Here is a 17,183-nt window from a genome sequence, read left to right on the forward strand (position 1 = left end):
CATGCATTTAATGTTAAGAAAACTGTAGAACAGTATTTCACAAGCCTTGGGGTGGCACTTTATCTAAATTATTCTGCTTCTCAGAAGCTTTATCAGCATTTGGTCTTTATGGAGAGACGCAGCGCACCTGCTATTACATTTCCAGGCGGGGATGAGATTCATAACATCCCTGCACTGTTCTTGCTGAGTCTCTGTACAGAAGAACAAAACAATTCTGATAAGAAATCAGAGAAAAGAGGAAAGCTTGGAAATGTCATACAGAAAGTAAAATCTTTCTGAAGTAAACGTCAGTGACTCTGATCTCATTTCAAATCTTCAGTTACTCTTCTGCTGTTTATGAGAAAATGTAAGACAAAATCAGCAAACCCTTGGATGATCCAGTGGTAGATTTTTTTTCATTCTGAGTATCGGCTCAAGAACACTCATTTAACCCCAGAAAAATGTTCACTTACTGATCTCCTCAATAAGTGTCAATATTTTTCATTCTTCTGTAAGGCTATTCCTCTTCAAAATTTCACTCTTTCCAGTATAAGACATTTGAACCCTTCCTAGATATCTGTTATGGGCTGAATGCTCCCCCCTCCTCAAAATCCATATGTTTAAGTCCAAACCCCCCCAGTACCTCAGAATAACTGTATTTGGAGATAACACCTTCAAAGAGGTGATTATGTTAAGACAGGGCTGTTAGGGTGGGCTCTAATGCCCTCTGACCCTCATAAACAGAGGAAATCTAGACTCACAGACACCAGGGGTATGTGCATCCAGAGGGAAGATCAAGTGAAGAGGCAGCAAGAAGGTGGCCATCTGCAAGGCAAGGAGAGATGCCTCAGAGGAAACCAACTCTTCTGGCACCTTGACCTCTAACTTTTAGCCCCTTTGATCATCTTCCTCTGTTTGTGCGAAAATCTATTTCTGTTGGTTGAGCAACCAGTCTGTGGTATTCAGGTATGGCCATTCTAAAAACCTAATACAGAACCCGATTCAAGAAATGGCCAGCTCTTGCACCAAATTCAAATGTACAGCCAAATTCTAACTTGGCTCATTCTGGAATCAATCAATCTTGACAATTTACCCAAGCAAAGCCTCTAAAACCACATAATCCTACAGCAAGGTACAAATGGCTAGGTTTTGCCACATTGGGTAAACTTTCCAAAGCCTACCTCCCATAGTCCACTAATCTTGAAGGATAAAGTGAAGGCTCTGATTCATTTAACTGATTGGGAGCAATCTAAACTACCACGTTAATTTAATCAGATTGCAATTATGTTCCCCAATCTTCAACACCTCACTTCCCAACTCTGTTTTTATCTATCCCTCGAATGTCTAAACAGGCATTTCCAGCATCTACAGTGATCAGGAGATTTTAGCCCTGAACTGTTTGCAGAAACCAATGGCGTCTGTATTAGTTTGCTCGGGCTGATATAATAAAGGGCCACATCTGGTGACTTATAACAGAAATTGATTCGCTCACCATTCTCTCTCAAGGTTAGAAGTCTGACAGTGCCCGCAGGTGTCTAGTCTCTGAAATCTCAGTGGGAGAATCTCTTCTAAGCATCTCTCCCCGTGTCCAATGTTGCTGGCAACCCTTGCAATTCCTTCACCTGTGAACCAGCCAGTCTCTGCCTCCATCATCACCTGCTTTGTCTCTTCTCATAAGGACACAGTCAAACTGAATTAAGGATCCTCTCTGCTCTAGAGAGCAAGTGGGGGAGGGGCAGAGAGAGAGAAGGAGACACAGAACCTGAAGCAGGCTCCAGGTTCCGAGCTGTCAGCACAGAGCCTGATGTGGGGCTCGAACCTCATGGACTGTGAGATCATGACCTGAGCCAAAGTCTGACGCTTAACCGAATGAGCCCTCCAGGTGCCCCTAGAGTGGTCTCATCCTAACAGACTGTATTTACAACAACCCTATTTCCAAACAAGGCCACATTTTTATGTTCCCAGTACAGCATCTTAAGAATGCAATATGGGGGTGCCTGGGTGGCTCAGTTGGTTAAGTGTCTGACTTCGGCTCAGGTCATGATCTTGCAGTTCACGAGTTCGAGCCCCACATCGGGCTCTGTGCTGACAGCTAGCTCAGAGCCTGGAGCCTTCTCTGGATTCTGCATCTCCCTCTCTCTTTGCCCCTCCCTTATTCTCTCTCTCTCAAAAATAAAACACTAAAAAAAATTTTTTTAATGCTGATATGCATGCCAGATGTTGTCAGATGACTGACAAGATCCTAGATACGTTTTCTTTGCAGCACTTGAACAACTGTGGGGCTCATTTCTCTAACACTAGGGTTGGAAAAGGACCACAAAAATCAAACAACAAAGACCAGAAAGAGAGCAAGGAGGCATTCAAGAAAGAAGTTGTTCAGGAAATAAATGTGGAAAACATTCTGTAGTCTCCTCATTAAAAAAAAAAAAAAAACTGCTTTATACAATAAATCATAAAAATTTAGGACTAATAATAAAGGTCAATCCTGGGGCAGGATTATCTGCTAAATCTATGTCAGTAAGTGGCACAGCAAATCGCCACACACCTGTGGGTGACTTTTTCCCTGGCATTAGAACCATGAGCAGCTCCATCCAATTTTCTGAGCCCTAGAGCCTTCCCTGAGACCCGTTGAGCCATCTTTTTCAAACTGAGTTAAACTCAGAGAAGGCTACTGAAAGATTTTTTTTCTATGAAAAATTTTAAATGCTATATTCTGCAGTGGGAAAAATAGGTCACTATTCTCTACATTTCTTGTCACCCGATGATCCACAGCCACTGACTATCTTCTACCACCACACACACACACACCATGGTTCAATCCCATTACGACCCAATTTTCCACTATCCAAAAAATCATTTACTTTCAATCTGCTCTGATTTTGCACCTGCTACTTCTTTCTCTTTGGATGCCCACTCCTCCCCATTCAGTCGCTATTGTGGAATTTAGTTTAAATAGCACTGTCTCCATAAAACTTTTTCCAATCCTAGTAGGTACAGGGAATCAGCTCTTCTTTAACTTCCTATTGTACTTTGTTTCCATTTCTTTCACTGCTTCCCGAAATCATGTTAAAGTCACTCACGTGACTTCTTCCCCTGTCCCATCAAAGGATGGGCTAGCAGGTATCAGGGAAAGCCCTAGTACAGAGATATTAACTCTTGTTTATTTCTTTTTAAAATTCTCATTTCTACTCTGGCATCTGGTAAGTGTGCTGCAAATTACTGAATAAGGAGAAATTACAAAGATTGCAACATCTGAAACCTAACATCAAGTTCTTTGTTGCATGGTGATATAAAAATCAGCATTACTTACAGGGGGGAAAACCTTGTAAAGTACACAAGCTGTATATTTAGAATAATAGAAAGATTACAGAGAGTTGAGTAATATCCAAGACCAAAGTGCTTAGCTAAATAAATAGATAAACAAACAAATAAGGGAGTTAGGAGACACATGACCATAATCTTACTCAGAAGATGGAAAACTTGAAAATGTCAGATTTGGTACTTTCAAGTACGCAATTGTCTCTTTCACAATGATGGTTCAAGGGGCTCCTGGGTGGCTCAGTCGATTGAGCATCCAACTCTTGATTTCGGCTCAGGTCATGATCCCAGGGTCCTGGTATCGAGCCCTGCAACCAGCTCCACACTGAGTGTGGAGCCTGCTTGAGATTCTCTCTTTCTCTACCTCTGTCCCTCTCTCCACTCATGCTCATTCTCTCTATTTCTCTAAAATAAAATTTAAAAAAAGATGGTTCAAGATACACTCTTAAAGATAACAAACTCTGGAACACTTTCAACAAAACCTGGGGCTTGAATTTTTAAATGCTGGAGACCAAAAAAATAAATAAATAAAAACAAAAAACAGTGTGCCCCTAAGGTAGGCAGTGGTCCTGAGATATAGTATGTATGAGGGATGTAAGTCACTATCAGCAGCAGTAACTTCAATTTGCCCAAGACCAAGAAAGTAATCATTTCCAGATCATAAGAGAAGGCATTCTAGGGGCATTCCACACCCCTTCAGTGGCATCACTGATCTTTAACTTATCACAAAAAGTCAGAGTCAATCAATCCCATCATGTAGAAAACCAAATAAATTTTACATAATAAAACACAAAGTAGGAAACTGGCTTGGTGGCTGACTTCCAAGTAATGGAAGTCTTCCAGCTCCCAGTATGTAAACTACAATGCACTTTTCAAATATTATACATATTTAATGGAAAAGACTGTTTCAAGAGACTTAGCGACCCACCTTCAAAACCAAAAGATTTGTTACAGGGCAGGATGTTCACTTTCATATATATTGATTACAGAAAGCAATTAGAAACCTGAAAGCATCAGGATATTTCTGAAATGGCAGCATTTGAAAACATTCTCATTTCCTAGAAAACGATACCAATTCAACATGTTTGTTTAAAAGCAATCAGTTTTGTTGCTATGAGAGTAGATATTTACAGTTCTCATTGCAAGAAAAAATAATTATTGTGAGGTTATGGATGTTAACCAACCTTAAGGCAATCATTTCTCAATATCTACAAGTAATACTATAAGGTACACCTTAAACTAATGCAATGTTATGTCAATTATATGTCATATGTCAATTATATGTACATATGTCAATTATAACTCTATTTTTAAAAAGCAAAGATAAAAAAGCAATCAGTTTCATGAAATCACATACTTTTAAACAGAAATAACCTACCAGTGATAAAATATGAGATACATAAATGTCTTTTAATCCATTCCCAATTTACTCTTCCTCAACATGAACCCAAGGCTTTAGTATACAGACAGCAAGGAAAAGAGAGAAACCATAAATATGGTATATTATTCTCAGCTGACATCCTCAATGCATTTTCCAGTGGCATCTTTTTTTTTTTCTCATGGTATAGATTTGCAATGAATCAACATCAAGCAGAGGCTCTTGTACAAACACAAACTGTGCATTTGGGGGGACACACAGCATCAATGAAAACCTCATAAAAGGAGTGCCTTCTATTCTTGGGAATTCAGTCAATGTACATTAAAAAAGCATCTATAGTTGCTAGCACTTTTACAGCCTCTCAGTGGAAGTTAATGGCACCCGGCGGGGACTAGCTTTACTTTTCTTTTAAGAGAAGACATGAGAACATGTCCGCTAAAGCTCATAGACCATGTCTACAGAGCTGATTAGGGACTAGTTTAAAAATGTCTACACCTCCTTGACGGGGCTATCAGGGAATTTACCCAGGAAGGTGCTCTCGGCTTCTTTCTTATTTTGTTTTCCTTTCACATCCCGAGACTCACAAAGAGCAATTCAGTTTGATCCACTGAATTTTAGCCACAGGATTAATTGCTAACACTCTCACTGGAATGATCAAGACAGCTCTGGCCATGAGCCATTGGTACAACTACTCATATGATCGAAACCTCCCAAAGGTATACTAGCATGACTCTTCAAGACCTGATACATAAAACAATCTGCCTTAGTTTTATACAGTGATATATTGATACCCAGATGGGAGACCAGCTCCTACACAGATCACTTAGCACTATAACTCAGAAAGTTCCTCCAAAGCTACAGACAGCATGTGCTACTGACACACATAAAGGATGACCCACGGTAGAGTAGATATGACAAATACTTAATTGTATTGTCTAATATCCAATAGTGTTTCAGGCAACTTGTGGTTGCTTGGTAAATATTTAGTAAGTATTGGTACAATATCTGAACGAGATCAAGAACGCTAGGTTCTGTGACATCTGCTAAAAGCTTATGTCGTAGCTTCACTATAATTGATAGGTCTAGTGTTAGACTTGCTGATTTCATTCCTATGAAAATTTTGTCTTTGTCTATCCTTAGGCTAGTGGTGGAAAAGTCAAAGTGTCTATCCATCTGGTTATCTTCATCATGCATGGCAATCTGCTCCCTTGGTAAAAATGAGTCAGCACCTAAATTCAGATGCACTTTTAATATTACTGAGTCAACCTCATGAATATGTAGACTATCTCAAAGATAGATTTTATATCCAAGTAGAATGTAAAATACTAATAGTATTTTATCAGATGTCATGACAAAATAATAAAAATTATTCTCATTATTTATAGGAGAAATTTGGAAGGTGTTTTTCTTTTCTACCTCTGTGATATAATGGATCTATATCACAGGTTGGAGAAAGAAAAGAATTTTACTATATTTATTTGAGTAATTTGGTTTAATATTGCTGAAAATATACGCAAACCTCAAATACTCAGAAGTATTTTCATATTAGCTAGAATTCTTGGTTGTCTGACTTCCACTTTTCAATAGCTGGACTAGAAGGACCTTTCCCTATTCCTCCTACTACGTATAACTAAAATTTCTGGCATTTTATAGATATGTATCACAAATGTAAGACTCTGAAAGGTGGAGAGAAGACGTAAGATTGGCTAGGGGTCTTGGGCCTTAAGAAATGATGCAATGGCTGCCCACCTGGGGGGTTTTGTCTCATATATTCCAGATTTGGAGCTGGAGAAGCCAGCAAACGAGAAATATCAATGAGCTCAGACATTTTGAAAGCCTCACCCAAAGTCTACTCTCCAAAGAAAGGGGCAGCCCAGAAAGAAAGAAAACTTTTAGATAATAACCCTTCCCCTCCAGCCATCAACCAGCAGTAATGAATAATGAGGAACCCCCCTCTTTCCCACTGCCGGGGTTGTATCAAGGGAGCCTACTGAAGAGATAACACTTTCACCTCCACCCAGCACTAATGAGACCAGTCCCTCTCCAATTCCCCTCCACCCCTACCCCAGTAATAACGCACCCCTGCCCCCTCCTGGGGGCAACAACCCTATGACATACTGTTGCTATCCTATTTTATAGATGAGTAAAGGGAGGCAGAGGAAGATTAGGAAATTTGCCCCTGATGACAAAGCTGGTAAGTTGCAGAGCTAGTAACACAGTCTGACTCCAGAGACTGCAAATGTAGTCAATAAGATGTATTGTGTCTTGAAAGAATCAAGGAATGTGAACAACAAAGAACATTCTTTTGAAGAATTCTCCTCAGTGGTAAGCCTGGGTGGCTCAGTCAGTTAAACATCTAACTCTTGACTTTGGCTCAGCTCATAGTCTCACAGTCATGAGATCCAGCCCCAGACTCACTCTCTCTCTCTGCCCCTCCCTTGTTCTCTCTCTCTAAACAAACAAAAAACAAAAAAAAAGAAAAAAGAAAAACTCTTCTCACTAGTAGATACACACACACACAAAGATATATATATATGTATGTATATTAGCTTTAAAGAATAACTACAATGTTAAGTTACCATATGTTTAAACCCAAGTAATTGAGAAACACATTACTGGATCTAGTAGTCCAAAAATACCAGCTATAAAACTATAAAGTATCAAGGGGGTAAACAAAGGCTTTCTTCCTTTCGCCCTTCAAGCTCTTACCTATGAGAGCAGATACACTTCCATCCATAGCTTCAGATCAAACATGCCAGGAATATAGATGATAATAAAGAGACTAACACTGAATGTAGCAGCTCCCAAAATAATTGCCAAAGTGACAGGGAAACTGATAGAGGAACTCTTTTCATAAAAAACATTATTAGTAATTTATAGGATTCATCTTACATGAAAGTTGCAACATTCTCTTACATTAAGAAAAAGTTTATGCAAATTTACCCCAATACTTTTAGTATCCAGAGACATTGTATGTTGAAGAGATAGAATATCAACTACAATTTACTATTCTATACAGATGCCCTTGCTATGATATGATAGAGTATGATTATCTTCAAGAAAATGTTTTTTTTTTTTTTAATCCAATCCCACCCAAAAATGTTTAGGAGTTTTGTGTGTTCAAAACCTTCCACATGGAACTTGCTGGGTTCCACCCTCCTGGTTCATACAGAGTGTACATGACTAATAGGGTTTGAATGTGTTGCTTCTCTTAGGTATATCTTCCTTTGACTAGGGCAAATTTTGGAAAGGAAAAAAACATCACCTTTAGCTAAAATGATGAATATTCCAGTATGAAATGTAAGATACCAGCCAGGAGGTAAAAGAAATATTTGGGGATATCTCCAGGAGCCCTCTATTACAATGTCAGAGCCTTCCTGGTTTTCTGCATAAGGTTGCTATTATGCATTCCAGATATACTCAGCTAGAGGAATATTTTCCAAGAAAGATGAGACAAAAATAAGAATGAATACTTAGGAAAAAAGAACTAAAATTAAGTTTACTGAATTAGAAAAGAAGACAGAGTAATTGTTGAGCTCCTTGCTGTGACTCAGTGATTGGTGTATTTTAGATTATGCAAGTTATTTTTTTCTCCATTACTTAATCATAGAAATAAGGATGGTAATAGTAATTTAGCAACAATGGATAATATAGATAAGTTATCCATTTGTTCAGAAAAGATTTATTGAACACTTTCATACATGCTAAGAAACTCATGACCAAGAAGAATAAAGCTAAGCAGTTTTATAATAGAGTGTGATAATCTCTATGAGAAAAAACACAAATGTACGAAGTACCATGGGGATACAAATAAAAGGGAAATGAGTTCTGCTGAGTTGTGCAGTCAGAGAAAGCAATCATAAAGATACATCTGATGTGTATCTTACAGAAGTGTATTAATTAGACAAATTATGGAAAGAAGAATTTTTCTAATAGAATAACATGTGGAAGGGCATAAAGGTGTTAAAATCCTTGAAGTATTTTTACAATTACAAATGACAATCGAATGCGATAAAAACGTAGGAAATTTCAGAGTCAGGAAAAGGTTGGAGCTGAGAAGAGGTTATACACTCATGCAATGAAGGGGCTAGCGTGCTCTGACGAGCGATTCAAACTTGGTTCTTTCTACAGTTGTTGAAAAGGTCATGGCAGCATAAAGCAGACAGAAAAGTACAGGCTGTCACTCAAATCTGGCCCACACCAGTTTTTCTGCAATCTGTGAGCTATAAATACCCTATATGTTTTTTAAGAGATTTTTAAATGGAAATAATATTTTGTTACATGTAAATCATACGAAATTAAAATTTCAATGTCTATAATTAAAATTGTATTGGAACATAGCACACCCATTTCTTTCCATATCATCTGTCTGCCTTCATGTTACAATGACCGATCTGAGTGGTTTTGACAAAGACTGAAGGGCACCAAGCCAGTTATTTACCATCCGGTCTATAGAAAAGATGATGTGAGACAGAGAAGAAACTGAAGTCATGGAGACAGTTGTAAGAAACCTACCAGGATGGTCCAGGTAGCCAGAACCTGTTCCAGGGTAAGTGACATGGTGGATTGCAGGAAATGCCCACTTCAGAGACTTCAAAGTAAGATAATCGCCAGGACTTCTTGACAGATTAGCCGAAAGAGATGAAAGAAGATTTAGAATGACAAGAAGACATATGGAGGGAATACCATCAATTGTACTGGAAGAGCATTATGTGGTGGCAGATGGCAGCCACACTTGGGGGGGAACATAACATGGAAACTTGTCAAATCACTATGTTGTGATGATTGAAACTAATGTGACATTGTATGTCAACTATACTGCAGTTAAAAAAAAAAAGACATATAGCTAGTTATCGTATAGGCGGCAAATGTAGAGAACGCAATGACACTATCCAAATTAAAGACAGCGGGAAGAAGAGTTGACAGAAGAAAAATAAAGACAGACAATGAATGTGATTTTGTACATGTTAAATATGTAGTATTTGTGGAGGAATAGTCTTTGCCTTTTATTCTTTGCACTTCAGGTAATCAGGAATTGCTGATCAAATCTGTCTACCCTTTCCTATCCTCCCTTAATTATAAAGTCTTGTCACCTGCAGGTTGGACTCTGCCAGGCCTGTGCGGTGCCTCTACCAAAAGATCCATTTTTAAAGTGTTCCTTTACAGATGGTGACTCCATTGATCATAGTGAGCAGTGTATGGAATTGTTGAATCACTGTGTTGTACACCTGAAGCTATATAACATAACATCGTATGTCAACTATACTTAAATACAAAACAAAAATATAAAAGAAAGAAAGCATTTGCTTCCTACCAGAAGTCTGTCTACCACCCCAAATCAACATGCCCATACTCACAGAAAGCCATAGCTTCTATTCTGAGCTCTCTCCAGTACAGGCCAGTTTCAAGTAACTGTCAACTAAAGTTGGAGGGGTCCAGCCATGAACGGGTATAGATTCTGACCATACGCAACTTTGCACACTATTCATAAAAGTGCTGCTTCTTCTTCTGAGTTGTACCACACCAGGCACACTACTCTTCCCTGAACCCTAATTCTCCTGCCAAATGATATAAGATACCAAGAAGCCTCAAAGTAATCACTCCTTCCTCAACTGCCAACTTTAAATCTATATCAGAAGAGGACTTTTAATTAAATTTCACCACCTTTTCCCTGTTTTGCTCCATTATTCTTACTGAATAAGTATTTTTCCACTCAGTGTCGCAGCTAACTACATTTTAGCTTCAGTTTGTTCATGTAGCTCAGGAATCACTATTCCAAGAAACCTTCTTAGCCCAGCCTCATGTCCCCAGGCCAGCACACCTCTGCTCTCATCGTTCACGTGGGTACAGGAGCAGAAGCCCTCTTTCCCCTCACTGTGTTTCCCCTGACTTGTCTGTCTCCTAGTAGATTGTGCATCTTTGTAGGATAAAAATTAATTCTTCCCTGCCCTCAACACCTACCACATCCTGACAAACAGACACTTCCCATTTTTTTCTTGAATTAATAACAACAATCATCGCTAACATTTATTGAGTGTTTACTATGGAAGCTTCTCTGTGCTAAGTTCTTTGCATGTATCCATTCATTCAATTCTAACAACGATCCTACAATATAGGTACATTTATTATTTGCATTTTAGATCCGGGGAAACTGAGGCTCCAGAGCTTGCATCCTTAAACAATATGCCAAAATGCTTCTCTTGTTATTCCACTCTAAGAAATGGATGGAGAGATGGATGGATGGATGGATGGATAAATGTACAGAAGGATGGACAACACACAGAACCACCTAGGTACCTAAATCACCAAAACATATATTATAGAAAATGTGGGAGCATCTGGGGTGGCTCAGTCAGTTGTGTGTCTAACTTTGGCTCAGGTCATGATCCCACAGACCGTGGGTTCAAGCCCCGCATTGGGCTCTGTGCTGACAGCTCAGAGCCTGGAGCCTGCTTCTGCTTCGGTGTCTCCCTCTCTCTCTGCCCCTCCCCTGCTTGCTCTCTGTCTCTGTCTCTGAAAATAAAATGAAGACATAAAAATTTAAAAAAAAAGAAAATGTGGAAAATTATGGCATATGGATGACATATGCAATAATGAAAACATGTTTACTCTTCTCAGTGCTCTTACATTACAGTAGGGCACATGGAATGGACACAAATAACCATAATACATCTTAGAAAGTGATCTTTAAAAATTCGAAAGGTATGGTTAATCAAATCAAAGTGAGGCTCTTTCCAACAAAGACAATTAGGAAAGTTTTGATAAACACCATTGATTTCCTTATTCATTCAGTTATTCATCAACAAACACAAATCCTGTGCATAGTATCCACTGGGTTTATGCTGGAGATGAAATGTAGCAAGCTATTCTGCACTCTTGATTATTAAAAGCAAGACAAAAATCACTATTTTTAAATGGTCAGAAGGCAATTTATTTCCTGTGGCTTTCAAGGGCAGAAAAACCAATTTCCCACTTACCCTCAAGAGACCACTCTGGTGAGTACTTTTGGCTTTACAGCTATGGGTCACCTTTCTCTGCAATTTTGAGGCAATGGTAAACACCAGTAAAATAATCCAAGGCTTCCAATAGATATGTGGATTATTGTGCAAATTGTTGTATTAATTGTGCAAACTGGTGAAGATCCAGGTAGTAGCCGATTTCTGAGAGATTAAGTAAACTGATTTTTTTTCTTGTGTGTTTATCAATCTGGAGGGATGGCTCTTGACTTCATATTTGCAAATTAAAGGGCAGGATGGCCCAGTGGGCTGGAAAACCTGGGGACACTCTGGTTCTCACAGATGAATATTCAGTGGCCTCTGCTCTCAGAGGACTTACTGACTTGAGCCCTGATGAACAAGGAGAATTCCAACTTGTTTAGGCAGGTGGGAAAGAATGAGCAAAGGCAAAAACATGGAAAATTCCAGAGGATACAGAGTTTGTTGTTGTTGTTTTTTTAATTTTCATTGGGAGAACACAAGTTTTCTCTGTTCCAAAAAGTTTACTTAAGGGGCGCCTGGGTGGCTTAGTCGGTTAAGCGTCCAACTTTCGCTTAGGTCATGATCCCGCGGTTCGTGGGTTCGAGCCCCGCGTCGGGCTCTGTGCTGACTGCCAGCTCGGAGCCTGGAGCCTGTTTCAGTCTGTGAATCCCTCTCTCTCTGACCCTCCCCTGCTCACGCTGTCTCTCTCTCTCTCTCCTAGAAATAAATAAAAACATTAAAATAATAATAATAATTTTTTAAAAAAGTTTACTTAAAATGTACTTTTGGAACCTAATCCTAAACTGGTGACTTAAATTAGAAGAAGAAAATGTACTAAGTCTTCAAAGCATGGTCAGAAGAGATATTCCTACTTGAAAATTGTAAAAATGAACCAATAATTAATCCTCGTTGCTAATTTGCAAGCAGTAATGAGGTAGCATATTTTAATTCCATAAAACTCCACATCATCAAGTACCATTTATAATCTTAACCTGGAAGTATATTTTTAAATGTTTAACTACAAATATCTGGATTAAACGACTCCTATGATTGCAGCAAATCTTGCCTTTTTATTAATCTGCCAATTTTCAGAACTCTTCCAATGCTACCATTTGCCTAAAAGTAATGAAAACATAACAGTCATAATGAAATCACAAATATCTTGTAATTGCACAAATATTGCTTTTAACAATTTTTAAAACATTTGTGTAGATATAGTCCTTATAATGTTCAAAGGTTCTTCTCATTATATGCTCTCAAAATCCTGACACATTAAATTGGGCAAGAGACATCTCCACCTTTCAAAAGAGTAAACTAAGGCACATAGGTTAAAAGATTGGGTCAACACTACAAAACCACTTGCCGGTTTACTCTTCTAATCCCTAATCCAGAGTTCTTGCTAATATATCCAAATGGCTCTTGTGTGAACAATAATCCCCAGGTTTACAGAGTCCCCAGGATAAAAGATCATCCCTAATAACTCATCAGACCACTCATATTATGAACTGAATTAACTATCGTTTTAAGAAACCAAACTTGTCTTTGATAGTCTTCACCTATCAATTCAAGCGACGTCACAATTTTGGGAGACAAGCAGGGACTGGGAACAGATACATTCAGTCTGGAAGAACTAATCTGTTAATATCTAACAAACATTCCTTTATATTCCAAATTTGGGAGTGTTTGACATGCATTGTTAGTTCCACAGAGAAGAAACTACACATTTTAAAACACTGCCTTTACTGCTTCAGATTCTGTGTCTCCTTCTCTCTCTGACCCTCCCCTGCTCATGCTGTCTCTCTCTCTCTCAAAAATAAATTAAATAAATAAATAAATAAAATAAAATAAATAAATAAATAAAACACTGCCTTTAGCCAAAGCAAGAGTGTCAACCACAATTTTTTTAGTTATATTGTATCACAGGTGGAATCAATATTTCCAGAGGCTGAAAATAAAGAAGTAAGGAAAAATGTGGACTTCAATTGATTTAACAAAGAAAATTAATGTAATGAGGATGATGTGATAAGCCCAAAATTGGAAAAAGTGTGGCAGATAGATTTTTCCCATCTGCACACCAGTTTCATGCTCTAAGCAACACGACCTAAACTAATTGGGGCTACTGCTCCACAGCAAAGAAATATTGACACACTTTTCTAAAATAAGGAAATGAGGTTGGATATAGGATGTAAGTGGATATTAAAACAAAAAGAAAAGCCACCGTTGCAGAGGTTATATGTAAATATGCATAGGACGATGCATATTTAGAAATACTGATTTTCAAATTGAGAATATTCTGTGTTAGGAAGCGGTGACCTTGAGAAAGAGAATTTACTCGAACACATGCTTTTCCTAAATGCAAAAGTCTGTTTGACAGTCACACAGGAGTACCAGTCTCCAATACAGGGGATGAGGTAAGAACTAAAATACAGCGAACTTTCTTCCTTACAGACTGTTCACCCCTCACGGGCAGGGCCCATGTCCGCCCACCTCTGTACCACCAATGGCTGGCATTTAGTGGACGCTTGGTAAATACCGTTGATGCATAAATAAAGTGTTCTGGTTAACCGAATCTCCCAACTCACAAAGATTTATATCACAAGCTCTACGTAGGTTGCCAATTTCCAAGGAATGAGGATACATGAAACTGCACGTAGCCCCCAAAGCATTTCTTATCTTTTTATCATTGAAATATTCATAAAAATCTCCAGGGTTGCTCAGTGCCTCAGGGCTGCTCCTAGGGACAACATTATTGCACAGTGCTGAAAAAAATTATTTTAATGTTTGGGCTATCTGCAACTTAGTAAGTTCTTAGGCTAGATTATGCAACTATCTATAAGTGATACGTTATCGATTAGCCAACTTATATTTGAACAAATTGTTGCCTAGAAAGAGGGGTAATTTCTATTTGATATCTGAGTTTACTCATTTTCCTCTCTTCTCAGCAACCTGACTCTGTAGATTTCATTTTCTTACATAAGAAGAAACTACCCAGAGCAGTTTGCTCACCTCCGGGATACATTTTTACTGAATTCATTTTATGGGCTACAGGTACTGCAGTGAACCAGACAACACCTCTTGCCTCCACTGAGTTTACTTTCTACCTAAGAAAAGACAAACAGTCAATAAATCATCACAATATATAGTTTGCCAGAGAGTGATAGAGGCCATGAAGAAAACCAAGTGAAGTTAGGGGGATGGGGGGGATGAGGGAAGGAAGTTCAACTTTAAACTGAGGCAGTGAGAGAAGGCTTCACTGCCACTCTCTGAGCTCAGACCCCAAGGACGGGAGGCAGCAGGCCATGCAAGCAGTGGAGGGAAGCGTGTTCCGGGAGGATGGATCAGAGAGCTCAGGGGCTCTGAGTCATGAGCGTGCCTGGGGTTAAAGAAACAGGAAGGAGGTGGAGGCAGTCAGGCTGGACAGAGAAGGCGAGAAGGAAAATGGTCATGAGAAATGGTCTAGGATATGTAGTCACAGAGGTAAAAGTTGTGCAGTCTCTTAGGTCCCAACAGACCATTCTATCGATTTTGTCTTCAACTCTAGGCAAGGTATGTAGCTATCAGAGAGTGTAGAGCAGAAAAGTCAGTTGACCCGACCTATGTTAAAGGATCTGTTCATGCTATGGGTTGAGAATAGAGAGTATGGCAAGAAGGGAAGCTGCAATAACCCAGGCAAAAGATGATTAACCGATTGTGAGACGGGGGAGTTAGGAATTTGGAGATCAAAACGTGAGCATTATTGTTGGTTAAAACTTCGTTGGAATCAGTGAGGACAACAGTAATTTTCCAGATGCTGAATCCCCTACTTCTCCATCCAGTTGCAGAGGATTAGACCATAGGTCTAGTGTACCAGAGGCCTAAATTCAGCTTGTAGCACAGGCAAGGACAAATCAAAGGAAGTGTTCTGTACAGCAAAGGAAACAATCAACAGAATGTAAAGGCAACTTATAGAATGGAAGAAAATATTTGCAAACCATATATCTGATAAGGTGTTAACTATGCAAAATATATAAGAAATTTCTACAACTCAACATATATGTCTCCAGATTAATGGGCAACTCAATATACACATATGGATTAAGAAATGGGCAAAGAATTTGAATAGACATTTCATCAAAGAAGACATACAGATGGCCAACAGGTATATGAAGAGATGCTCAACATCACTAATTATCAGGGAAATGCAAATCAAAGCCACAGTGAGATATCACCTCACAGCTACTAGGATGGCCAATATTAAAATAACATAAGTTAACAAGTCTAGAATATGGAATAATTGGAGCCCTTGTACACACCGTGTCAGTGAAAACATAAAATAGCAGAACTATTATGGAAATCAGTATAGAATTTCCTCAAAAATTAAAAATAGAACTACCATGTGACCCAGCAATCCCACTTCTGGGTATTTATCCAAGGAATGAAAATCTGGACCTCAAAGAAATATCTACACTCCCATGTTCCCATAATAGCCAAGATATGAAAACAACCTAGTTATCTGTCCATGAGTGAATGGATAAAGAAATATGGTATATACATACAACGGAAGTGTATCTAGTCTTTAAAAAGAAAGAAATCCTGCCATATGTAACAACATAGATGAGCCTGCAGAACATTATACTAAGCGAAGGAAGCCTGTCACAGAAGAACAAATATCATATGATTCCACTTATAGGAAGTATCTAAAATAATCAAACTCATAGAAGCGGAGAGTAGATTGGTGGTTCCCCAGGATTGGTAGGAGAAATGGGAAATTGTTCAATGGGTGTAAAGTTTTAGTTATGCAAGATGAATGAGTCCTAGAGTTCTATTGTACAACGTAATGCCTATAGTTAACAATACTGTACCGTGCACTTAAAATTTTTGTTAAGAGGGTAGATCTCACGCTAGCTGTGATCACCACCACCACCACCACCACAGCAGGAACAACAGGGCACAAGGAAACTTTGGGAAGTACTAGACCATGTTTATTACCTCGACTGTTGTGATAGTTTCATGAATGTATGCATATGTCCAAACTCATCATGTGAGTTTACAAAATCATATACATTAAATGCATGAAACTTTCTGTTTATCAACTATACTTCAATAAAGCTGATAAAAAATAGTCAGGGTTTATGACTTGCATATTTAAACTAGCATAAAGTAGTAGAAGGGAAGGAGAGGGTGAATGCAGGTGTAAGTAAGTATGTATGTCTGATATGGAGAATAAAGGTGTTTCTATCTGATGTCTTCTATTTTCTAGGAAAAGTAGAGGTAGGTAAAACTGCAAAGGATCATGGGATTTCATATGTTCAAGAGAGTAAAGAAAATTTGAACTTGTCATTTTGAAAATCAGAGAATACTATGAATAGCAATTTAGTTGAATTGCCAAGCAATGTGAAGAGCCCATTGGAAGTCAGTAGAACCTGAATATATTGGAAGTAATATTCTCTTCTATGAGACTTTCTCCAGAAATATTCCAAACATGACAACTTACTAAGGCATAGGGGGGAAAATGAATAGCTAAATTCACCTAGGATTAGAGTTTTGTCAGA

The sequence above is a fragment of the Crocuta crocuta genome, unplaced genomic scaffold, assembly GCF_008692635.1.
Source record: "Crocuta crocuta isolate KB4526 unplaced genomic scaffold, BGI_CrCroc_1.0 scaffold36, whole genome shotgun sequence".
In the NCBI taxonomy this organism is placed as follows: Eukaryota; Metazoa; Chordata; class Mammalia; order Carnivora; family Hyaenidae; genus Crocuta; species Crocuta crocuta.